The 26,875-nt window shown below is 43.9% G+C and overlaps 1 protein-coding gene and 2 non-coding genes across 3 annotated transcripts in view; 2 read left to right on the forward strand and 1 right to left on the reverse strand.

The window, feature by feature from the left end:
- LOC144698069 (uncharacterized) overlaps positions 1 to 26,875 on the forward strand; it is a 207,830-nt gene that overhangs the window by 97,506 nt on the left and 83,449 nt on the right. The gene's annotated exons all lie outside the window — the stretch shown is intronic.
- Positions 17,689 to 17,762, forward strand: trnan-guu (transfer RNA asparagine (anticodon GUU)). Its single transcript has one exon. It is a non-coding gene; the product is annotated as a tRNA-Asn (tRNA).
- Positions 25,124 to 25,205, reverse strand: trnas-uga (transfer RNA serine (anticodon UGA)). The gene has a single exon. It is a non-coding gene; the product is annotated as a tRNA-Ser (tRNA).

Here is a 26,875-nt window from a genome sequence, read left to right on the forward strand (position 1 = left end):
AAGGATGTGGAGGGTCCTCGAGAGGGGGCAGAGGAGATTTACCAGAATGGGTCGAGGGATGAGGGACATTGTAAGGTTAGTTTGGAGAAACTGGGGTTGTTCTCCTTGGAACAAAGTAGATTGAGGGAAGATTTGATAGATGTGTACCAGTTTACAATTGGCTTACATAACGTAGTTAAAGCAAAACTGTTCACAGTATCTGATTGTAAAAGGATTACAGGACTGCAGATTTAAGGGATTACAGGTTTAAGATTTGGGCAAGATCTACAGGGAGCATGTGAGGAAAAAATTTTACACAGTGAGTGGCAATGACCTGGAACTCAATGCTTATCCTGAGAGGCCGATAACATCAAGTTCCAATGAATCAAGTCATTCTGTCAGATTTTAATGTGATGTTTGGTTTCTGTTTCCAATCTGCAAATCCTTCCCATTTTATATACCAGGATGTTGCCTGGGATGAAACATTTAAATTGTGAAGAGAGGTTGGATAGACTTGGGTTGTTTTTGTTGGAGCAGAGAAGACTGAGAGGCGACCTGATCGAGGTGAACAAGATTATGAAGGACATGGACAGGGTGGATAGGGAGCAGCTGTTCCCCTTAGTTGAAGGGTCAGTCACCAGGGGACATAAGTTCAAAGTGAGGGGCAGGAGGTTTAGGGGGGATGTGAGGAAAAGCTTTTTTACCCAGAGAGCGGTGATGGTCTGGAATGAGCTGCCTGGGAGGGTGGTGGAGGCGGGTTGCCTCACATCCTTTAAGAAGTACCTGGATGAGCAGTTGGCACGTCAGAACATTCAAGGCTATGGGCCAAGTGCTGGTAAATGCGATTAGGTAGGTAGGTCAGGTGCTTCTCCCCTATTGGTGCAGTCTCGATGGGCCGAATGGCCTCTTCAGCACTGTGTGATTCAGTAATTCTGTGGAAAAGTAGTTTACAAACAATCCATCAATGTCAATCCAGGACATAAATTGAGAAGAGACAAACATTTCTCTTGGTTTGAGTTTGCTGTGTGTAAATCATCCCCTTCTAACCTCCTGGAAAAGGAGTTTCCAAAATCCATCCCTGTCAGTCCAGGATAGAAATGCACAACATTCTCTCCTCCTGCTACCTGGACCAGGATGACCGCGCATGCGCCCTGCTGCACGTTGCCCCCAAAAAGATGGCGGCCGTTGCCTCGCGCCTGGCGAAGAGAGAAAATCAGCTTTTCGGTCCGTTCTCTTCAACCGCAAACCCGTACCTTGTTATGTGGGGTCTGCGGCCTGCACTGTGTCTATATGAAGCCTCCCTGCCCACTCCGCTGGCTCCATTCCTCCTCACACACCCACTAACTCTGTTAGTTTGCTCCACTCGACATTCTCTCACCCGCTCTGAGCAGCTTCAGTCACAGACCAGCACTGCGCATGCTCATGAAACTGACCGCATTGCGCACGCTCCAAGCATATACAACAATGCGCATGTGCGATGAACTGTTGTCGGGAGAATAGGGCACATTCTGTCCCGCAACGAATGCTGGGTGGCCGCTCCGCCATTGAAGGGCGAAAATGTAGGATAAAAACTCTGCCCTGTAATCAGATCCGATGGGTGCCATTGGGGCAAGGCATAAAATTGTTGAATCAATTGATACAGCGACCAAATTGCTCTGGGCTCCACCATAATTCTCTCCTGGGGGTAATGAACAGCAGAACAAGCCCCTAAAGTTAGATCTGAACTCAGCGGAATCTTAGCAGATGGGATGAGTTGGTGGCTTTTAAACCCTCTGTTGCCAGTAGCAATCCTCTGATTGTGGATCAAATCCTTTGAACCTTTAAAGATGGAGTGTTAACATGTGGGCAAACTGAATAAAGCCCTTTGCTCACGTGAAGTATCTGAATGGCCTCCCACCGGTGTAATGGAGCTATTAATGTACATAATATTTTGGAAAATACTTTTCTTTTAAAATAGAGGTTTATTCTGTGGGTGTGTCTTATTTGAATTAAGGCCAGCTAGCCTGGGTGCTTTGAAGTGTGCTAGTTTTGAGATGTAAGAGGAATTATGTGCATTTGCATTTTTTAATAGAGCATTCAAGAAGTAGAGTGAAAATGGATACCTACCTAGCAGCTACCAAGTAATATATTTATATTATTAACAAAATTGGTATTATGAAAGGGCTTTCATTGTTAAAAGGTGTTCAAAGAGGCTGGTGGGAAAATGCAAATTTGCATTCAATCAGTGATAGTAGGTATAACAAGATAACCATTTTGAGTGTGCTTAACAGAGGCAACTGAGATCAAAAAGGCAGCTGCAAGCCTCCAATTGACTCCGCAAGGAACAAATGAAAAGAACCTCATTTTGAATTTGTACGGTGAAAATGCTTTGCCTGGTGTCTGGTTAAGTCTAAAGGTTGCTGTTGCCTTAATGGAGATTAGTTTGGGAATTTTTAAAAAGTTCTGAGAGTAATAATTTGGAGCCATGTGTATATATATTTTAATCTGTGTAAATTAATAAAATGTTTCATTTTATTTAATGTAAAACTTCGAGAGCTGGTGGTCTGATTCCTGAATTTAGGGTCGCATCTCAAACATAGCACTTAAAATTATAGCTTGTGACAGTTGTTTAAAGTTTCCCTCTGGGAATAAATACCTCCACTTTACCAACTGCATCAGTTATAACACCGGCGAGACTGTTTTGCTGTGTCAGTAATTGGGATGATAGGGCGAATCCCTTTCCATTTCCACCTGGTGAACAATCTGTTTACAGTGTGAGCTTACCTGCACGTTTTCAGCTCAGACATGGATCTCTAAATCTACTGGTAATGGGTTCCACACCCTTAACACTACATAAGAACAAGGAGCAGGAGTAGGCCATTCGGCCCCTCAAGCCTGCTCCATCGTTTAATAAGATTATGGCTGATCTGACAGTAACCTGAAACCTGTACCCCGTCTACCCCCCGATAACCTATCAACCCCTTGCTTACCAAGAATATATCCATCTCTGCCTTTAAAATATTCCAGACTCTGCTTCCATCGTCTTTTCAGGAAGAGAGTTCCAAAGACTCAAGACTCTCTGAGAGGAAAAAAACTTTGCCTCTCTGTTTTAAATGGGTGACCGCTTATTTTAAAACAGTGACCCCTAGTTCTAGATTCTCCCACAAGAGGTAACATCCTCTTAACATCCGCACTGCCAGGTACCCTCAGAATCTTATATGTTTCACTAATCAGGTAAAGAAAAGCAACATATTGCAGATGTTGGTCATCTGAAATAAAAACAGAAAATACTGGAATTCTCAGCAGACCTGGTAGCCTCTGTGGAGAGATAAACATAGTTTTCATTTCAGGTCTGTAACCTTTCATCGGAACTGCATTACATCTGGACAATAAATTATGCCTCTCAAATCAAAGATGCTGCCAGATGTGGTCAGGGAACTCAAAGAGAAAATGAAAATCCGCTTTGGGGAATGGAATCAGTGAATGAAGGGTGAACAGTCCGACTGACCAGAAACAGTCAAGGTACCTTTCCCTTCTTTAAGGCGATGGAACATTGACTCTGATGGTATCAGTGGAATTAACTGATTTGAGACATTGAAAGGATTCTCGTTACTGCACATCAGGAATTCAAACCTAATATCGGCTTTGACAATCAGAATACTTGGTAACAGACAAGACACCGAGGGGCTTGAAGGGAGACGGCACCGGTTGTTGGATAGCTGTTTCCCGGTGACATGGATGTGCCTGCAGTGGGCGGGATCAATCCGTTTCCATGTATCCACAATGAATGACCCAACTTTTATTTTGGAAGTGCAAAACTGATAGAGAGCGATAGTCAGCTGGGTCGTGGCAATTTGAAGATTTGACTCACTGACACCCTGGTTAGGATACCTTGTAGACTGTACTTGTATAAGTCTCTGAGGCACAATTGGTCAGTGTGTTTTCTTGTTAACTGAAAGGTTGGTGATTCAAGACCATCCCGGAGTGAAGCTTTTACTGTTTTCCCCCATCAAAATTCATTGTCACGCAGTACCGGGTTGTCATTGGGTACTTGGGCTACAAGATAATATCCCCAAAACGGTTCCAGATCTACTGTTGTCCAGAGAGCTCCCACACAAACAGCTTTTTAAAAAATATTATTTTTTTCTGTCAAATATAGCAAGGAAAGTTTTGTTCGAACTATGTAACTTCATCAAACCCAGTAGAAATCTAAGAAATTATTGGATTCAGACAAACCCATCAATGATTCGCTCATCCTCAGGTTCACCGTGAGTGAGACAGGAAAAAGCAGCAATATTCCGGCCCCGCACTCTCCAATCACCCGCTACCAGCAGAATGTGGCGACTGCAGCTTCAAACAGCGGGTTACTGCCCATCCCTGGAACACAAGATACTCCAACCCGGGCCAAACCTCCCAATACACCGAGCACAGGCTCAGGAAAACGCAGATAGATTATATCCCGGTCACTGAACCTCCGAGCAGCATTTACAGAATACCCGAGTGAGTGAGTCACAAATAAAAATCGCACCACCTTTCCAAGTCTTTTCACTGTAAAATTCCTTCATTTTTTTTGAAAATCTGACTGTTGATAATATGAAAAAGAGCACCATGGGATTTGTGTGACTGAGTTACTTGTTTTCCATTGTTTGTCCGTCAGGTTTGCAATTCAATTTGTGTGGATGTTGAAAAGAATCTGATTTCAAAATGAGTTCATAAAGCAGATAAATATTAAATCCAGGAACAAATCCTGAGGAAAATGGATCACCATGTTTGAAAGGAGGTGCAGCTAAGAAGTGAAAGATATGAATGATGTTATTGATGATTGAGAGGAATGCATTGTATCCTTGGGGCTTTTGGAGGGTGATTACCTTTTACACTTTGATTTCGGAACAAGCTGAGGTATCAGGTTGAAAGCAACAAGTGCCTCCATGTATGTTGGGATATGGAATGGACCTCAGTCAATTTCCCAATTAGCTCAGTTGGCAGAACTCTCTTAATATCAAGGTTGTGGGTTCGAGCCCCATGCTGGGCGCTGTGGTTCTTTTAAAATCTTGCTGCTTTCAAAAAAGAAAAAATAAAACATCAAATAATCGCTGCAAGGCAGACATTCACATCATTGAAAGCAACTGGCAGACATCAAATTCAAAGCATTTTCTTGTCGCATCTATTTCTGCTTCTGTCCCTGTCTTGTGTCCAGCTCCCAGGTCAATTAGCTGCTTGATGCAGACAGAGTCAGTTCGTAAGACACAAGGCGATAATTTGCAGACAACAGGGTAAAGAGACACCAGGATCTTCCTGATTCTCCCAGATTCTGATTACAGGAATGTGCACAGTGCCAATTATCCACAGTCACACTCTCCTTCTACTCCGTTTGTACGTTGTACGAGCACGTTCTAGTACTTTGTTCAGCTTTGAAATTGTTCATATTTTCACATTGGGTTTCAATGTGAAGAAAGCAGAGCTGCAATAAGCTTATATTGTTCAGCAGATGCACTTCAAGAAGGTACATAACAGGCTGATGATAACAGTGCTCTTTGGACACGGTGAGCTCAAGTGAAGGATTGGCACCATTAATGTGTCGCTCAATTAGTCTCGTGACAAACCTGGTGTTTTGGTTTGTTAAGAGCCGAATACAAGGTAAGAAAGTACATCTCGCTCGAGTGGGTTATAAAATGGCAGAATGACCCGTACTGTTGGGAAACATAAAATTATAAAAAGTTAGAGCAAAGAAAGAGGCTTTCAAAGAACAGTTGTGATTGGTTAGGAGTGATAGTTGTGCCAGTACAATCAGTAGGGAGCAACATTTCTCCGTCTCCCACCCATATTTTGCCTCGCACCAACATCTCTGGTCAGTGCTTTGCAGCCAGACCCACTCTTCAGCCATTCCCTCACTCCGCCTCTGTGTTCTCCACTTGTTCCAAGTGTGATTTTTTCCAGCTCTGAGGCGATACTCTCACACTTCTGCTTCTGGCAGAGCTGCTAAATGTTTTCAATCAATAAGTAATCAACACTTGTTTAAACAATTTCTCGAAATCCACAAACCTTCATTCCCTGACTGGTACTCGAACCCGAGCCAAAAGCGCCTAATCCTGACCACAAGACCACCAGGGAATCTGCCAAATTGTTTCTGGAGTTGGCTTATCTCCTCTACGCTGCTTTTGCCTCTTTTTGCTCCAAGGGGTCGGAAATAAAAATAAAAGGCACAGGTAACATAGCTAAGTCAGATTGTAAGGATTGTGCGCAGCTACCCTGGTGTTCTAGTTGTCCAGGTTTGGTGCTTTCACCGGGCCATGGGCCGGGTTCGATTCCTGATCAGGGAATGGTAACTTATTCACCTTGTGCAAACTATTAGAGTGAGTCTGGATAATTTCCTGATTAAAGCGAGAAATGCAGACCACCTTTGCCACAATCAGTGGTGTGAAAGTGCGAGTTTTGCATCAGAGTTGGAAATGTCATCCGGTCGCAACGGCTCGAGAACAAACACAAAGGTGAAGATAGGAAAGGAGAGAAGGGCTGTGATAGGTTGCAAAGCACTGACTAAAGAGATGGTGGTGCAAGGTAAAATCGGTAATAGAGGAGATTTTACTGTTTACATCGACAGAAGTATCTCCCAGATCTGGTTCCAAATCTCGTGTTAAATGAGAAGAAAACTTCTCGCTGAATCTTCCACTTATTAGCTGCATCTCCTTCCAAACATTGCAAACTCCCCCTGCATCTTCCATCCTGATATTTTTCTCTGTAACATTTTGATATGAAACTGCACAACTAATTTGACTAAAGTTTGTGACGGTAAAAATGTGTTCACCTCTTCGGGAAATGGAAACACATAGACACACACAGAGGAACAGGCACAGACAAAGACACCGAGAGTAACAGAGGGCAAAGGTTTGTATCTAAGGAGAGACAAAAGCCCAGAAAGCAAGCCTGACACCAACCTGGCTCTGTTTTTGTCCCACTATGACTACAAGTTTCGGGAATGTTTTCGTGAATGAACGGAAATAGGAAAACCCCCTTGGATGCTTTAGTGCTTGGATGGATTTGATTGAATCTAACCGAGAATTAATTCTGTAGACACAGAGGTAAAACCAGGAATAATGAGCATCGGGAAACCCCAATGGATTTGAACTCTATCGCTTTAACCACTTGACCACCGCAACTGGCCCTATGGAAAGTTAATGTTATTGGTATATAAGATGGCTGCAGTAGAGAAGGCGGGCTTTCGGCCCATCTTCTCCGTGCTCTGTCTGGAAGAACAACTCAACTACTTCCACTGCCCTACTTTCTCACACAAGCAATTACTATTTGTATTGCCTCTCCTCCTTCTCCCAGTTAAAAATAAACCCGCAATCACTTTGAGCCTGCACTTTGTCGTCAGAAGAGAGCATTCAAAATGGCCCACACGTGAACCACCAACAACCTTGGCAGCGGTTCCACAAATAATGGAACCTGAATCCAGCACCTGAGGCCGTTCGGCCAGACTACCTCTCTCAACCTGCTGTTTCCCGTCGCCTTGATGATGTTTCCATTGAAACAGAACATTAAAAATTGGCCATAAGCCCCCTCGAGCCTCCGCTACCAATTAATAAGATCATATCAGATCCCCAAAATCTACACCAATTTCCCACCTAATCCCAATAGCCCTTCATTCCCTTAAAGCCCAAGAATGTATCCACCCCAGCCTTCAATATTCTCATTGGCTGGGGATCCACAGACATCCGGGCTACAAAATTCCATAGATATTCACAAGCCTTTGAGTGATGAAATGTCTCCTCACCTCAGTCCTAAGTGGCTGACACATTATCCGGAGAATGTGAGCCCAGTTCTAGACGCTCCAGCCAGGGGGAAACAGCCTCTCAGCATGTTCACTGTCTACCTGGCTCAGAATGTCAGACTGTTCAATGAGGTCACCTCCCATTATTCTAAACTCCAGAGAGAACAGACTCATCCCACTTAATCTCTCCTCCTAGGACAACCGTCTCATCTCAGGAATCAATCCAGTGAATCTTGGTTGCACACAGACAGCGAGTAACTAGAGGAACAAAGAGCACAAGAGTCAACAGAGATAGAGACACAGACAGAGATACTGAGAGAGTGAAAGAGAGCGAGGCAGATATACAGGAACAAAGGCAGACAGATAAAGTCAGAGAGTGGAGTAGACACTGGGAACAGATACACTTCACCATTCCGTACGATTGTTAACTAAGATTGATAGACAGAAAGAAAGAAGAGAAAGAAAGACTTACATTTAAACAGAGCCTTTCACCAACTCAGGACAACGGGAGGCGCTTTAGAGCCAATGAAGTCTTTCTGAAATGTAGTCACTGTTGTAATCTAATGACAGAGCGAGTTTGATAAAAACGCTGATTCAGCAGATGACAAAATCCGATCTTAAGAACTCCATCTCAACGTAAAATATTTCTTTCTATACATCTAAACATTTCATTGTTTGTTTGATGCAGATTCAAATGATGTAAATCTGTAGCTGAAGAAATAAATTGCACCTCGAATCCCTGAAGAAACAACAACAAAGGATCCCATTTCTATCAGGTCATCTCTCAGCCTTCTCTTTTCTGGAGAAAAGAGCTTCAGGCTGTTCAGCCTTTCCTGGTGATTATATCCTATCCGTTCCTGGAACATTTGCGATTGAACTTTTACGTTCCTGTTCCTAGCGACACCTGACAGCAGTAGAAACAGTTCCTAATGTCCGAGGGATTTCAGTTTGGACTATTTGTATTTACAAATTCATTCTCCTGATGTGTTCATTGCCTTAATCACTCAACTACAAGGACTCGGTGTCTGTCTGTTTAAATGTTGCTCAGTGACAATTTCCATCATCCTCCACTTTGTACCAAACCGGCCCTTAGAAGCTGAAAAGTCTCCATTCAAAAAAGAGAAAGAAAACCTCTCTTGTATATTTTAAAACTGCTCTTTTTCTTCTCCGTACAATCTTAACATGAAGCCACACAACTAACGTGAATAATGCTTGAATGGTAAAAATGAGGAACTGGAACACAGTGACGCACAGAGAGGGACACACACAGACATATACACCAAGACTGACAGGGGGCAAGGGGTTCGCTCTAAGGAGAGACAAATACCCAGAAATCAAGCCTGACACCAACCTGGCTCCGTTTTTGTTTCATTTCTAGCTGCAACTTTTGTGAATGCTTGGAGACGAATGGAAATTAGAGAACGCTGCAGATTTTGGGTGGTTTCTATTCAACTTAATCGATAATTAGTTGTGCAGGTACATTGAAAATTTTAAGAATGATAAGAGTAGTTGGCAGGATTCCAGCCTATCTGTGGAGATCCCAAAGCATTCAAAACCTTAACAACTCAGTGATGAACACAAGCCCCGGATTTGCATTAATGACGTTTGTATAAAACCATAAGTGGCTACATCAGATGGTCATTCACCATGTCGTTCACATGCTGACTCTCTGGAAGAGCAAATCAACTACTGTAATTCCACACTCCGCCTTTTCCCACACAACAATTCATATTTATATTGTCTCTCCTCGATCTTCCCATCAAAGTAAAACACCACACTGGATTTAATGCGGACTGGTATCTGTTGGTTCTAATGGGGTAGCTGCAGACACCAAAGCGAAGACTGAACACTTGGCTGCGGATGGGATTCGAACCCACGCCTCCATAGTGACTAGAGCCTAAATCCAGGGCCTTAGACTGCTCGGCCACGATAGAATAGCCAAAGACGTCAACCATCGTTTCACTGGTGTTGCCACCAAAATAGAACAGAAGCAAAGGAGCAGGAATCGGTCATTGGGAAACTCGAACCAGCTCCGTCAGTTAATCAGATCATCCTGCACTTTGTAACGTACAGACATCATCTCCAGTGGTAACTTAATTATTTCAATGTTTCATTATTTCGATGTTTCACATGATGTTCCTTTTTTCTTGTGTGGCTGTGCGTGTTTACTCAATGAAATGTTGGTATAAGGTAATTAGATTGTCTGCTTTGACTGAGAAAAATGAGGAGGTGATTGGCCAGAATAAACTTTTTTTCGAATTTTCGATTTGAAATCAACTATTTTTAAAATTTCCATAACTGTAAAAAAATTCGGAAACCAACTCTTCATGTTATTGAGTTAGGGAAACTTTGTTAATTTTCGCATTAATTTTCACACACTGCAGAAGCTCCTACACCTCTTTCAATATTGCTTTTCTCAACTCAGAGTTTTGAAAGGGAATTGGACAAAGACTTGAAAGGGGAAGAAAACAAATCAGGGTTATGGATAGAGGCAAAGAAATTCGGATTAATTATAAAGCTCTGTGTGCAGAACTGACATAGGCACGATGGGTGGAAGGTCCTCTTACTGCGCTGTGCCATTTGATTCTGACATTGTTGATCAGTCTGTCTCCAGCATTCCTAATGAGAACAGCCGAATTCCATTTCTTCAAAACAAAGACCCAAAGTGCTGCTGCATGACGTCACCGCTTAACATTTCAGTGAAGCCCATTGAGTTTTTCGGTTATCTCCTGTTTCTGCAGTGCAGTGATTGTCACATTTTCCTGACACATGATAAGATCCCTGGTTCAAGACTGCACAGAACCATTATCTAAATCTGCAGATTCACGTATGTTGAAGACAGTATCTTACAGCCATTTGGCCTGGTCACTGTTCATCCTTCAACCAAAAACACATAATCTGCTCATTGTGATTGGTTAATCAGGAGTGACTTTTGTCCCAGTCTGAACAACAGGAAGAAAAAATCTCTCTCATTCCCACCCGCATTTTGTACCCTCATCCCTTTAGTCAGTTTCTTTCTCATGCCCTATAACCTATCACACTCCTTCCCTTTTGTCCTTTCATCCCCCTCCCTCCGTCTCTGGACTTGTTTTCCACCTGTTACACCTCTGACTTTTCCAGCTCTGATAAAAGATCAACAAACTGGAAGATTAACACTGTTTCTCACTCCACAGACACTGCCAGGCCTACTTTCACTTGATAAGGAATCCCTGTTCATTGTGACAGTTCACACAATGGGAGGGGAAAGGATTTCCCTGCCCGGAAATTGAACCTGGGCTGCGGCAGTGAAGGCACCAAATTCAAAGCACTAAATTCTCTGCTTCCGTTGAAGTGGAGACAGTCTCCACTGATAAACCCAGCAACTTTGATTCTAACAAAGCGGGATGGAGAAAGACTCAGTTTGACCGTTGACACTGTTGGAGGAATGGAGAGCTGGGGATCACCCATGAAAGCAGCAAAGTTTAAAATCAATGGCGCCCATCATGCAGCTCCAACTCACAACCGACAGGTCCAGTGCCATTCACTCTGCCAGGTGATGATGTGTGCATCCACTTGCTCTGGTCTCCAACGTGCAGAAAGACAAATATGTTCCATTTGGAGCCTCAGTTTGTTCTGAAATTCAAAGTGTAGAAGGTAATCGACCTAAAAAAGCCCCAAGGTTGCAATGCATTCCTTTCAATCATCAATAACATCATTCAACATAGAACCAAAGAATTATAGGTATGTTACAATGAAGAAGGAGACCATTCAGCCCATCATGTCTTCGCCAGCCAAAAAAGAGGAAAAAGAAACCAGCCGCTCATTATATTCTCACTTTCTGGCACCTGGTCCGTAGCCTTGCAGGTTACAGCACTTCAGGTGTTGATCCAGGTACTTTTAAATAATTTCAGCGTTTCAGCCTCAACCACAAACTTAGGCAGTGAATTCCAGACGCCCTCCACTCTCTGGATGAAAAATGTTTCCATTTTAATTTTGCATTCACGGGATGTGGGCTTCACTAGCTGGGCCAGCATTTATTGCTCGTCCCTAGTTGCCCTTGAGAAGGTGGTGGTGAGCGGCCTTCTTGAACCACTGCAGTCTATGTGGTATGGATACACTAACAGTGCTGTTAGGGAGGGAATTCCAGGATTCTGACCCAGCAATAGTGAAGGAAGGGCGATATATTTCCAAGTCAGGATGGTGAGTAACTTGGAGGAGAACTTCCAGGTGGTGGTGTTTCCATCTATCTGCTGCCCTTGTCCTTCTAGGTGGTAATGATCGTGGTTTTAGAAATTTCTCTCTAAGGATCTTTGGTGAATTGCTGCAGTGCATCTTGTAGATGGTACACACTGCTGCTACAGTGCGTCAGTGCCGGAGGGAAAGAATGTCTGTGGATGTTGTGCCAATCAAGAGGGCTGTTTTGTCCTGGACAGTGTCAAGCTTCGTGAGTGTTGTTGGAGATGTACTCATTCAGGTAAATGGGAAGCAGTCTATCATACCACTGACTTGTGACATGTAGATGGTGTACAGGTTTTGGGGAGTCAGGACATCTCCTGAGCTACTCGTCGCAGGATTCATAGCCTCTGACCTGGTCTTCTAGCCACAGTATTTATATGGCTATTGCAGTCAGTTTCTCATCAATGGTAACCCCCAGGATATTGATAGGGGTGGATTCAGTGATGGCAACGTCAAGGGGCGATGGTCAGATTCTCTCTTGTTGGAGATGGTCATTGCCTGGCACTTGTGTGACCCAAATGTTAATTGCCACTTGTCAGCCCAAGCCTGGATATTGTCCAGGTCTTGCTGCATTTGGACATGGACTGCTTCAGTTTCTGAGGAGTCGTGAATGGTGCTGAGCATTGTGCAATCATGAGCGAACACCCCCGTTCTGACCTTATGATGGATGGAAGGTCATTGATGAAGCAACTGAAGATGCTTGGGCCGAGGACCCTACCATGAGGAACCCCTGCAGTAATGCTCTGGAGCTGAGGTGATTGACCTCCAACAGCCACAACCATCTTCCTTCCTGCTAGTGTGACTCCAACCAGTGGAGAATTTCCCCCCTGATTCCCATTGGCTCCAGTTTTGCTAGGGTTCCTTGATGCCAAATTCGGTCAAATGTGCCCTTGATGTCAAGAGCAATTACTCCCACCTCACCACATGAGTTCAGCTCTTTTGTCCATGTTTGAACCAAGGCTGTAATTAATTCAGAAGCTGAGTGGCCCTGGCGGAACCCAAATTGGGTGCCAGTGTGCAGGTTATTGCTAAGCAAGTGCTCCTTGATAGCACTGTTGATGACCCTTTCCGTTACGTTACTGATGATGGAGAGTAGATTGATGGGGTGATAAGTGGCCGGTTTGGATTTCTCCTGCTTTCTGCATACAGGACATACCTGGGCAATTTTCCACATTGCTGGGTGGATGCCTCTGTTGTAGTTGTACTGGAACAGCTTGGCTAGGGGCGCAGCAAGTTCTGGAGCACAAGTCTTCAGTGCTATTGCCTGAACTTTGTCAGGGCCCATAGACTTTGCCTCATCCAGTGCCCTCAGCATTTCTTGATATCACGTGGAGTGAATCGATTTGGCTAAAGACTGACACCTGTGATGCTGGGGTGCTCTGGAGGAAGCCAAGATGGATCATCTACTCCCCTCTGCTGGCTGGAGATTGTAGCAAATTAGTCAACCTTATCCTTTGCACTGATGTGCTGTACTCCCCGCCATTTAGGATGGGGATATTTGTGGAACCTCCTCCTGCAGTGAGTTGTTCAGTTGCCCACCACAATTCACGACTGGGTGTGGCAGGACTGCAGAGCTTAGATCTGCTCCGTTGGCTGTGGGATCGCTCAGCTCTGCCTATCACATGCTGCTTATACTGTTTGTCACGCAAGCAGTTCCGTGTTATAGTTCTGGCAAACCTGTTATTATTCACTTTACCATTTACCATGATGATAGATAACGAATGTGAATAAGGTTTGCAATAGCAAACATGTGTTCACTCCCCTGGGAACTGAACCACATTGAAACACACACAGACAAAAACACCAAGAGTGACTGAGGAGAGAAAAACGCCCAGAAAACCACCAACTTGGTTCAGTTTTGTCCCCGACTGCAGATTTGGTGAGTGCTTGTCAATGAATGAACACGGAAACAAAGCAGGACAGAACTCATGGGAACAATTGTATTCCATTTAATCAACTGTGGAGGAATTTGAAGGAAGAAACAGTGAACAACGCAGTCAGCAGGATTCGAACTTGCATGGGGAGACCACAATGGATTTCAAATCCATCAACTTAACCACTCGGCCACAACTAAAGCTGCTGGGCAAAACAGTCACGTTGTTCAACCAAAATCATAGAATTGTTGCAGCAAAGAAAACTGGACTCGGTCTCACCTATTTCCGGTCACCGCACAATTTATATCGCTCCTCCTCATTCTTCCCAACAAACTGAAGCATTGCAGACATCGGCATTCCCCAGCGCATCCTGAGGGATTTACTGAAGGGACCGAAAGAAAGCGAATTAGCTGGAATTTTGACAGCGGTGCGATTTGAATATAATTTAAATCCAGTTTGTCAAACCACTCAACCACACTTAGCACAGCGAATGTCCCTTCAACCATTGCTTCGAGTGCGACAAGCCCTGAATTAGAACAGAACAACGGAGCAGGAATGGAACAATTTTGCCCCTCGAGCCCACCATAGTATTGGAGAATCAGAGACAAGGTTACATTTGGCCCTGGTCTGAGGAACATGGGAGTAATGAACAGGAGGAGGCCATTCAGCACTTCGAGCCTGCTCCAGCATTCAATAAGATCATGGCTGATCTGGTTCTGATCTCAACTCCACTTTCATGCTCCCCCACCAGAGACCCCTCCGCCCTCCACCACCGTGCTTCCCCCCACTCCCGCCCCTGGCATAAGCCTTGATTCCCTTGTCTGTCAAAAATCTGTCTAATTCGGCCTTGAATAAATTCAGTGACCCAGCCTCCACTGCTTTCTGGGGAAAATAATTCCACAGACCAACGACCCTTTGAGAGAGAAAAAAATCTCCTCATCTCCGTCTGAAAAGGGAGAACTTTTACCCTTAAGGAAACTGATTGACCTGGTCCCATTCCCCCGCCTTTTCCCCGGAGACCTGCATTTTCTGTCCAATTCTCTTTTGAAATCCGCGATTGAATCTGCCTCCCCCACACTCTCAGGGAGTGCATTCCAGATCCTAACCACTCGCTGTGTAACAGAGAAACCCCTTTAGAATTGCACAATTTAATTGTTGTTGCCTCTCCTCATTCTTCTGACCAACATGAATCACTTCACAGTTCCCTCGATCAAATTTCCGGATTGTTTTTACAGTTTGCACGAGGAATCCCTGCCATTTTATCAGTTAGCAGAGCGGTAAAAACGGGAATTGAATGGAGGCTGGGATGGATGAAAGCACTAAAGCTTTCCGACTTCCAGTGAAGCCGAAGGCAGTTTACACTCGCACAGTAGCAACTGTGATACTAACAAAGAGGATGGAGAAGGACTCAGTTTGAGCGGTGACACTGCTGGAGGAATGGGGAGCTGGGATTCACCCATCACAGCAGCAAAGTTTAAAAAACGGCGCTGTCCATCCTGGGGCTTGAGCCCAGACCCTAAAATTAAGAACCCTCTGCTTTACTGACTACGCCATGCATGATGCGGCTGTTTCACGTGCTTCCAACACAACTGGAAATCAAAGAGTGAGAATGAAAAAGGAAGAGAAGTGATGGGTTTTGTAGATCCCACAGGAATGAGACTCCAGGATCAGTTCATTGTGACAGTTTACACAGCAACAAGAAAACAACATTCCCTGAGGAGGGCCAAACCCGGGCGGCAGGAGTGGGAGCGCCGAATTATAGCATGTTTAGTTCAAACACAGAAGACTTGTTCAGCCAATAACAGTATCGAGTGTGTTAGACATGAACATGAAGTGAACAGTGAGGTGAAATAGTGCCACAAACTGCGGATGTACAGCTTCCAGTTTCGAAAACCCACCAACGAATCAATGCGGCTCCTCTGAACCTTTCAAGGCAAACATTGATCCTTTATAAGGTTCCATTCCCAGAACTCTACACAGTCCTCCAGGTGTGATCTAACCAGGGCCTTGTATAGCTGTAGCAAACCTTTCCCTCTTTTCTATAACAACCTCTGTAACAGGTTGGACAGCAAGAGGAATTAGATTGTCCATATCGACAGGGGAAAATAAGGAGATGCTTGGTCAGAATAAAATTCCTTTGCAAATTCCATTTGAAATGAACTTCATTTTTTTTTTGAAAGCTGTTTTAGATTCCCCAGCCTAAGTCTTCATGTCATTGGGTCAGGGAAACTTTGTTAATGTTCACACACTGAGCATGGACACGGCAGAAGCTCCTGCACCTCTTTCAATATTGTTTTTCTTCACTCAGAGTTTTCAAAAGGAAATTGGACAATGAATTGAAAGTGTCAAACATCATGGTTATGTAGAAAATAAACGAAATTGAGACTAATTGGAAAGAACATTGTAAAAAGCTGTTATTGATATGATGGGTTGAATGGTCTCCTCACGTGCTATGCCATGTTATGCTGACATTATAATTCTAAATCTGCCACCTGAATTCCATTTACGAAAATCAAAGGCCCAAAGTGCTGCTGCAGGACCTCACAGTTTAACATGATGTGTAGGTGCCTCTGGCTCTGTCAGGTATTGTTCTGTATTGGAGTGGTTATCACATGTGAAAGGTCCCCGCTTTGAAACTGGACAGAAACATGATCAAAATCTGTTAATTTAATGGTAAGCAAATACCCAAAAATACACATTTGATACTTAAGGGAATACAATATCTCACAGCCACGTGTCCTGTTCATCCCTCAATCAACGTCACAAAAACACATCATCCGCTCATTGTGACGTTGCTGGTTGTGGGATTTTGCTGAGCGCTAATTGGCTGCCGCGTTTCCTACATCACAACAATGGCGACACTTCAAAATGTCCTTCATTGTCTGGAAAGCGCTTTGAGACGCCCGCTGGTCGGGAAAAGCGCTATAAGCATTGACCAGGAGACAGGGCTGTAAGGTACTATATTCAACAAACGTGAATGAACAGATTGTGATAATTTTTCTGCCCGATTTCGAACCACTTCTTAGGCAAACGTAATAACCACTACACTAAATGCAAGTCTGTCTTTCTTTAATTATCTTAAATCCCAGTCCTCTGGCTAGTGACCCCCGTCAGTAGAAACTGTCTCTCCCTATCTGCTCCATCAAACCGCCCCGTCCCCGTTGCCTCCCACCCCCATCATTTTGAGCAGATCCATGAATTCTTCATTTAACCGACATTGCTGTAAAGAGAACAATCCCGGTCTCGATAATCTCTCCACAAAACTTAATTTCCTCATCCCTGGACAAGATGCAAGGCGGAGGATTGAGACGAGATTTTGGAAAATATTGTCAGTTGGCAGGTAGGAAAATGGAGAAGGAACCAAAGAAGAAAACCCAGTCTCCAGCTTTGTGAATCTTTAGAAACTCTTTGGAAACCGGAATCAGAGAAGAATGAAGGGTGAACTGTTCGACTGACCAGAGACAGTCAAGGCACCTTTCCCTTCTTTAAGATGCTGGAACACTGACTCTGATGTTATCAGTGAAATTAACTGATCTGAGACATTGAAAGGATTCTCGTTACTGCACATCAGGAATTCAAACCTAATATCGGCTTCAGGACAATCAGAATACTTGGTAACAGACAAGGCAGCGAAAGACTCGAAGGGAGACGGCACCGGTTGTAGGAGAGCTGGTTCCCGGTGACATGGATGTGTCCGCAGTGGGTGGGATCAGACTGTTTTCATGTATCCACAATGAATGTCCCACTCTTTTATTTGGGATGAGTAAAACTGAGAAAGAATAATTGTCACTCCAGTCGCGGCAATCTGAAGCTTTCACTCGCTGAGCCATTGGTTTAGGATATCTTATAGAGGATATGTTATCTCGTCACGTCTCTGTGGCGCAATTGGTCAGCGCGTTTGGCTGTTAACTGAAAGGTTGGTAGTTCGAGACCACCCAGGGACGAAGCTGTCACTATTTTCTCCCCGTCATTACTCATTAACGCTCTGATTTGTTTCGGGCCTCTGAAACCACAAGAAAATCCTCCCACCCCCACCCCCAAGTTGCAAACTCGGCTCCCACATCAAGCTTTGTTTATGGACATTCATTTCTGATATAACAAAGAAAATGAACGATCATGTACCCCCATCTAAATTAATACAGATCTATGAGGCTATTGGATTGAAACAAACCCATCAATTAGTCGCTCCACGGTAACTGAGACAGGAAAAAATAACAATATTCCAGCCCCGCACTCTCCAATCACCCGCTGCCAGCGGAAACATCTTCTTATTTTGCTGAATGTTATCTTCAGAAATGGTGAAGGGCGAATCTAATGTGGCTGCAAGATCCAGCATTCAGTTCACATTCAACAACAAACAGGAATGGGAGCGATGTAACTTTTCCACACAGTTGGGTGATAATGTTTCCCCGAGCATCGAATGGAGTAACTTACACATGTGAAATGAGCGGGGTAACCACAACGCTACAGGAACACTTCCCTGCCTGGATCCCAATGGAGCTGTCTGGAATGTTAAACGGTGACGTCATGCAGCAGCACTTTGGGTCTTTGTTTTGAAGAAATGGAATTCGGCTGTTCTCATTAGGAATGCTGGAGACAGACTGATCAATAATGTCCTCTTCAAATGGCACAGCTCAGTAGGAGGACCTTCCGCACATTTTATTTATACCAGCTTTTTACAAAGATCTTGCCAATTAATCCCAAATTCCTTCTCTCTTTCCATGGATCAGAATTTTCTCCCTTTCAACCATTGCCAAATTCCCCTTTGTAGAAGGAGTTTCTGCAGAATCCATGCAATTTGCCTTAATGAATAGTTCCCTTACCCAATGAAATTAAGATTTGGACTAGGGTTCCTTCTCCAGTTTTCGATACAAACATAAGTTATTCATGCAATTCCTTTCATGGTGAACTTACAAAAGATGTTTATTCTGATCAGACATGTCCTCAGTATTTCCTCAGCCATGATGACCATGAAACTATCATTGATTGCCATACAAACCCATGTGGTTCACCAGTCATTTAGGGAAGTCAATCGGTCGGCCTTATCTGGTCTGACCTGCACGTGACTCCAGACCCACAGTGATGTGGTTGATTCTCAACTGCCCTCTGAAATGCTTTAACAAGTTACACAGTTGAAGGGCAAGTCGGGATGGACAACAAATGCTGGCCAGCGATGCTCATGAAAGAATGAAGATTCATGATGAAGAGTGATACAAAGTGATTTTCTACCATCTCTCCCACTCCCTCATGTTCAATCATAGTATCAGTTGCATCTGTCTTTAGGATGACGCTAGTTTTTGGATCACACTGGTAGTATCTTTCAGTCAGTAAGTAACTGTGAATTTGCATTTGTAAACTCATTAATTTCTGTTGTTAACTAAAGAAACTGTTATTTTTTGTGCCTAGTCAGTTTCATCCCTCCTGATTTTGGGGGGGCTTTTTGAGGCTTGGCGAAGGGAAGATTTAATGTGGCGATGAGATACTATATTCAGTTAATATTCAACAACAAATATGAATTATGGAACTTTCCCTCACACTCAGATGTGTGAATCTCGATAATGTTTCTACCCATTTCCAGACAGGGGACCTTTTGCGTTACTTAGTAACCACTGCACTACAGAAACAATGGGCAGAACCACATGGACTGACTTAGAATATCAAACCGGCGTGCCGTCTTACTGCACTTCCGAACCATGTTTTGTGGAAGTACAATTCGGCTGAAAAACATAGCCATGTGGCAGAGAAATTGACCTGACATTAGAATCATAGAATGACACAACACATCAGCAGGTTATTCAACACTTCACACATGTGTGAACTATCTTATTGCAATTCGTCTGACTTATTGTCTCTTTCTCATAACCATGCCTTTTGGAGAAAATCAGTCAAAGCCTGGGGAAGTGCCAATGTCAAATGGCTGTGAGATAATGTATTGAGCTATTATTTAGCAACAAACGGGAATTGCGCAACTTCTCACAATTAAATGACTCAATTTTGATAATGTTTCCGTCTGTTTTCGAACCGGTGACCTTGCATATGTGAAGTGAATGTGAAACCACTACTTGTTTCTCTAATCATTTATAGGATATGGGCATCGCTGGCGAGGCCACTACACTACAGAAACAATTTGTGAGAAAAAAACCAAAGGGACTTGTATGGAATGTCAAACTGTGTAGACATGCTGCACTGCAAGATCCTGTTTTACAGGAATAGAATTGGAGTGGGACATTTTGGAATGCTGCAGAGAAATTGATCTAATTGTAAATTGACACAGCTCATTAGGAGGCCATTCGACCCATCGGGTGTGTTCTTTCTTCCACTTAGTTCCAATATCATTCTCTTCATTCATAACCCTGCAGTTTTATTTTCCATTTCAAATAATTGCCCAATCCCCTTTTGAAAACTGATTGAAGAAAACCAATATTGAAAGAGGTGCAGGAGCTTCTGCAGTGTCCATGCACAGTGTGTGAAAACTAACAAAGTTTCCCTGACCCAATTACACGGAGAGTTGTGCTGGGGATTCATATATGGTCTTCGAAATAAAAAGAAATAGTTAGAATAAAGAGTACTCTTCATTCCATATCTACAAACTAATTCCTCTTGTTGCACAACCTGTTACAGAAAAGAGGGAAAGGTTTACTACAGCTACACGAAGCCCAGGTTGGATCACACCTGGAGGACCGTGTGTAGTTCTGGGAACGGCAGCTTTTCAAGGATCAATATTGTTTTGCAGCATTATCCAACCCATCGCCCACTTTTCCACGGAACTTGGTTTCATCACCTAAACCACAGGCTGCAGCGAGAGTTGAACTCGCGACCCCTAGTTTATGAAACCAGGGGTCTAACCACTGAGCTATGGAGCCAACTGCCAAATCGAACGCACGGAAAGTCGACCACATTCAGTGGACGAGGACCAGGATAACATTTCAGGTAGATGACATTTGATAGACCTGGAAATGTCTGAGAGGGAGAACAGGAAGTTAAAAGATGGGACATGAAAGTGGCAGAATTTGATGTGTGTCAGTTACTTTCAGTGATGAATTTCTGCCGCGTGTCGCCTTGTCAGTTTCACAGGAGCCGCAGGGATGAGGTTGGTGACATCTGGTTGAAATGAGGAATAATGAGAACTGGAGTCAGCAGGATTCAAACCGACAGGGGGAGACACCAGTGGATTTCAAATCCATCACCTTAAACATTGAGTTATGACCAACAGCTGCTCCGAGCTCAAAGGTGTTCTTATCAAATCAGAGATGGCGAAAAAGTAAGTCACTCGGCCCATCGCGCCTGTGCTGGCTCTTTGGAAGAACAACTCACCCGATTCCACACACTCGAATTTCCCCCGCAGCCATTTATACTTGTATTGCCTCTCCCCGTTCTTCCTGTCAAAATAAAGGAGCATTAAACCAGAATCTCCTCTTGCTCACCTAAAGGAACTTCCTAAAGTGCCTGAAAGGGGGAATGTGACTGAAACTGTGGCAGCGCTGGGATTCGGACTAACTCCTCTTTTCACAAAAAAACAAGTATCAGTTGGAACTCGCTGGGTGACAGCAGAGGTGGCAATTTTTGTTATTTATTTTATTTTGTTTGCTACTGAAGGACCCAGTGACAGCCCGGAACTGCGTGACAATGAATGATGTTCCAGTTAACAGCAATCGCTGTTGTCATTGGCTGAGGAAGTCGTTTGTGTTCGATATAAACATGTAATTTTGTGGGGGAAACGTGTCTCTGGTGAGCGAGGACTGGAATGAGAATAAAAGGCACAGGTAGCACAGATCAGCCGGTTGTGAGGTTTGCAAACAGTTTCTCTGGTGCAGAGGTGATTAGGAATTGGCACTTTCGCTGCTGCGGTTCTATATATACTTTTTGACATAAACATAATTGATTTATGCAATTGATTTCATAGCGAATTTAAAACAACACATTTTTTCTTATCAAGATACCCTCGTTATTTCTGGGCTGATATCTACAATCTGATTCAATGTGCTCTACAAACGGGACAGCTGGATTCAGGTTCCAGTCTCTGGCGGAGTGGGTCTGGATCCCGCGGCTGCCAAAGTTTCAGATGCTTCCCCCTTTCGGGCACTTTAGGAATTCTGTTTGGGTGGACAAGAGGCAACTCCAGTTTAATGCCGGGCGGGAGAGCGTGAGGGTGGGTGGGTGGCGGGGGAGGGGTGGTGGTGTGTGCGGGGAGAGCGTGCGGATTGCGGTCCTTGATTTTGTTTGGAAGAACGGGGGGAGGCAATACAAATACAAATTGCTGTGGAGGAAAGGCGGGTCTGTGGAATTGGTTGAGTTGCTCTTCCAGAGAGCCAGTACAGACACAATTGGCCGAGTGACTTATTTTGTCACCATCTCTGATTTGATATGAGCGCGCTTGGACTATGGATGTGCTGTTAGTCGTGGACAAGTGTTCGAAGCGATGGTTTCAAGATCTATAGGGCCTTCCCAATGTAGGTTGCAATCCTGCTGACTGCGGCTCTTAATATTCCCGATTTTTACCAGGTACCAACAGGATTAATTATCGGGTAAATAGAATAAAACAAAAACACCCGCGCTTTCTTATTTAAATTAATCTGTATGGATTCACGAAATCTGCAGTCACAAATGGAACAAACTGAGCCAGTTGGTGACATCCTTTCTTTCTGGGTGTTTGTCTCTCCTCAGGCCTCTGTCACTCTCGGTGTATATGTCTGTGTGTGTTCCTCTGTCTGTGTCAATGTGGTTCCGTTCCCCATTTTTGATAATCCATACTTCATTCACCTTAGTTGTGTGGCTTCATATTAAAATCGTAGAGAGAAAATAAAAATAAATTTAAAAGTTTGAAGAGGAATTTTTTTCTGTATTTTTTTGAGTGAAAACTGTTCAGCTACTAAGTGTCTCTGTTACAAAGTGGAAGGTGTTTGAAATTTTCACCGAGCAACATTTAAACAGACATTCACCGGGTCCTTATGGTCGAGTGTTTAAGGAAATGGACGCTGGAGAGAGATAATTTGTAAATACAAATAGTCCAAACTCATATCCCTCGGACATTAGGAACTGTATTTCTTCTCGAAGTTGTTCCACGTGTGACATTTGCAGCTCTGATGTGAAACTTCAACTCTCACTCCACTGATTCGGGCGGAGCTGTTGTGTGTTTCGGTTTTCAATCAATAAGTAAATCAGGCCTGTTTTAAGAGTTTGTGCCAGATCAATAAATCTTCATTCTCTGACCAGGAAATGATCCTGGACCGCGGCAGCACAAGGGCCGAATCCTCACCTCTAAATCACGGGGACAGCTGTCTATAACTCTTGCAACGTGCTTTATCTGAGCCACATTTGCCATTTCTTCAGACAATTTCACCAGAGACAATTTTTTCCTACGGAATTTTGTGTTTAACTAGAACTCAAACGACATCTTCAGCTAATGACACCCATTCTTTTTAAGGGGTGAGCACAGTGGAGGATTGGCACCAATAAACTGTCGTTCAACTGGTCTTATTCCAAATCCCGTGCCAGAAATAACAAGAAAACCCCCTGAAATTGCTCTGTGTCTTGACTTCAAAAGCGTCGGATAGAAGGTAAGAAAGTACTTTCCCCCATAGTGTGCAATAAAATGTCGGAATGATAGTGAAAGAAGCAACCGTGATGCTGGAAAGGTAAAATTATAGACAGTTACAGCAAAGAAAGAGGCCATTCGGCCTGGCGCGCTGCTTTCAAAGGGCAGTTGTGATTGATTAGCCAGGAGTGATATTTGTGTCAGTGTAAACAGTCGGCAGTAAAATCTTTCACATTACCATGGCAGACATTCATCACAGAAAGCAACTGACACACATCAAGTTCTGCCGCTTTCATGTCGCATCCTTTAACTCCCTGTTCTCCCTCTCAGACATCTCCAGGCCGATCAAATATCATCCACGTGGAACGTTATCCTGTTCCCCTTTCCATTTATTATGGGGACGTAATGTACCAGGTACTAGTGTTCCCATCTATCTGCTGCCATTAACCTTCTAAATGGTAGTGGTCGTGGATTTGGAAGGTGCAGTCGAAGGAGCCTTGATGAGTTCCTGCAGTGCATCTTGTAGATGGTACACACTGCTGCTACTGTGCGTCGGTGGTGGAGGGAGTGAATGGTGAAGGTGAGAGGTGAGGTGTCAACAAGTGGGCTACTTTGTGCTGGATGGTGTCGAGCTGGAGCCAACAGTGTGTTGCTGGAGCCGCGCTCACCCAAGCAAGTGGAGACCCCTGAATTGAGCCTTGTAGGTGCTGGGCGAGTTTGGGGATTCAATAGGTGAATTACTCTCCGCAGCATTCTCCGTGCCCGTCTTACCAAAGAAATGGTTGGTAGGACATGAATTTCTAAACAAGAGCACACAACAGAATATACTACCAATGAATATTTACGGTATTAGGCGATCTGTAGTCACAGTTTGAAAAAGAGAGAATAAAAACAAACGGAAACATTCTGGTGGAGATAAATCTTTTATATTTGTGGAATGATGCAGCGTGATTTCCTTTCACACACACACACAAAACAGGCGATGTCTCATCTGTAATACTGTTGGCTGTAATGAAAATGAATGTCAGTAGCTGCGTGGAACAAAGGGTCAATGGGAAACTTCTAGTTTTAGGCCAAAGTCAGAGGCCCATTTCGAGCTCGACGTCCACCTTATAGAGACATAGGCTAGTGCAATAACAACAGAGACAGAGCCTGGCGTGGTAATTAATGAGACAGGGCCTAGAGAAATTTAAGCAGAGACATTACTAGTGCAGTAATAATAGAAACAACATCTAATGTTACTGAAGCAAAGACGGGAATTAACCTAGACAAGGTTCAGTTTGATAGACACATGGCAGGTTCTACTGGAGACAGAGTCTTGTGAAATGCAAATAAAAACATGTTCTAGTTTTCTATAACCAGAGACAAGCTCTAGTGCAGTGCCAACTGGGGCATGGCTTATTGTAAGTTTAGCCGAGACCTGCTTCAGTGCAGTCATGACTGAGATAGTGCCAAGTGTATTGTGGCCCTAGTCCAGTACATAAACAACTGTGGCTGATCCAATTACAGAAACAACTGAGAGATGACCTTCTCTAATATGATCAGAGACATGTCCTAGTGTAATAGAAACAGAAACGGCGTCTAATTTAATATGAACAGAGACACTGCCAAATGCAGTAGTAATTGAGACAGCGCCTGCTTCATGTGATGTGAACAATCACGGTTTCACTGCCACCCACTGGTCAAACTTTGCTACTGCAGGTGTTGTGAAAATGTCGATTCAATTTACTGTTTCTGAGATCAATGGTTAAAATCAGAAATAATGGAAAACGTAGTCGGCAGGATTTGAACCTGCGCGGGGTAACCCCAATGGATTTCAAATCCATCGCCTTAACCACTCGGCCACGACTACAGACCTGGACAGTGAAATATATATATTTCATATATGAAATCATAGGATAGTTACAGCAGAGAAAGAGGGTCTTCTTCCCGCCCTGTCACTGCCATAACCCAACCTTTTCCCCATAACCCTGCAAATTATACTGTCCCTCCTCGTTCTCCCTCCCAAACTGGGAATGAAAGAGTGAGAATGAGAGAGGAAGAGAAGTGATGGGTTTTGTAGATCCCAGGGAAAAGAGACTCCAGGAACAGTTCATTGTGACAGTTCATATAGCAACAAGAAAACAACATTCCCTGAGGAGGGCCAGGAGTGGGAGCGTGTTTAGTACAAACACAGAAGACTTGTTCAGCCAATAACAGCATCGAGTGTGTTAGTCATTAACATGAAGTGAACAGTGAGGTGAAATAGTGGAATAGCTTCTTTACCCAGAGAGTGGTGGGAATGTGGAACCCGATGCCACAGGGAGTGGTCGAAGTGAATTGTACAGATAGATTTAAGTGGAAACTACGCAAGAATTTAAGGGAGAAGGGAATAGACAGTTATAATTGTAGATTTAAATGAAGGAAAACTGGAGGACGCTGAAGTGGATCATAAACCCCGGAGCGGACTGGTTGGACCAAATTCCCATTTCTGTTTCCTCCATCCTGTGAGAATAATACCAGATTCTGCCACCTCTCCACATGATTGAAATAGCTTATCCCTGACACAGTTCATGTGAATACTGTCCGTAATCTCTCCAAAGACTTGACATCTTTCCCAAAGTGTGAACATAATATTTCAGCTGAGGTTCAGTAAATGGTTTACAAAGATTCAGCACCATCAGTTTGCTTTTGAACTCCAAGCCTCCATTAATGAAGCCAAGGACCACATGAGCTATTTTAAAGAAAGCAGAGAGATCAACTTGTCCTGCTACCTTCGAAGATTTGTGTACATACAGTCCCACGTCACTCTATCCCTCTACTCAGTTCTCCACCAAACAACCATTCACAGCCCGTGTGTGTTTTTTCCTTCACCTCCTCGTTCCGAACGCTGTTCACAAGCCTTGCAGAATGGCTCGTCCACTCCAATTTTGACATTTCCTCACTTCAGACCCGCTTCACGAGGGATAACTTTGTCCTACAAAATGGTGCGCTTACTTGGAACAGGAAGGGCTTGTTCAATGGCAATTGTTCAGCCAATGAGGACAACCGTTTCTGGGAGCTGGAACATGAAATCGACAGTGAGGTGAAATAGTCCCACAAGCTGCTCCTGTGTAAATTTCAATTTTCAAAACCCACCAACCTCATCACTGTGGCTCCTGTGAAACTGACAAGGGAACACGCGGCAGAAATTCATCAGTGAAAGTAACAGAGACACATCAAATTCCAAACACTGTCATGTCACATCTGTTTCTGCTTCTGTCACTGCCTCTCCTCCTGCTCCCTCTGCCCGTCCAGCTCCCAGGCCAATTAGCTGCTTGATGCAGACACAGTCAGTTCATGAACCCAAGCTTTCCCTGGAAATCAGGGACAGGGAATGGAAGTTCCAAAGCTTCCAGAAGGGAGGGGTGCACAGATGACAGAGTAAAGATAAAACAGGATCTCTCTTCCTGGCTCTCCCACATACTGATTACATGAAAAGGACACAAGGGCAATCCACTGTCTGTTTAAATGTTGCTCAGTGAAAATTTCAATCATCCTCCG

Source organism: Cetorhinus maximus, chromosome 23, assembly GCF_964194155.1.
Source record: "Cetorhinus maximus chromosome 23, sCetMax3.hap1.1, whole genome shotgun sequence".
Classification (NCBI taxonomy): domain Eukaryota; kingdom Metazoa; phylum Chordata; class Chondrichthyes; order Lamniformes; family Cetorhinidae; genus Cetorhinus; species Cetorhinus maximus.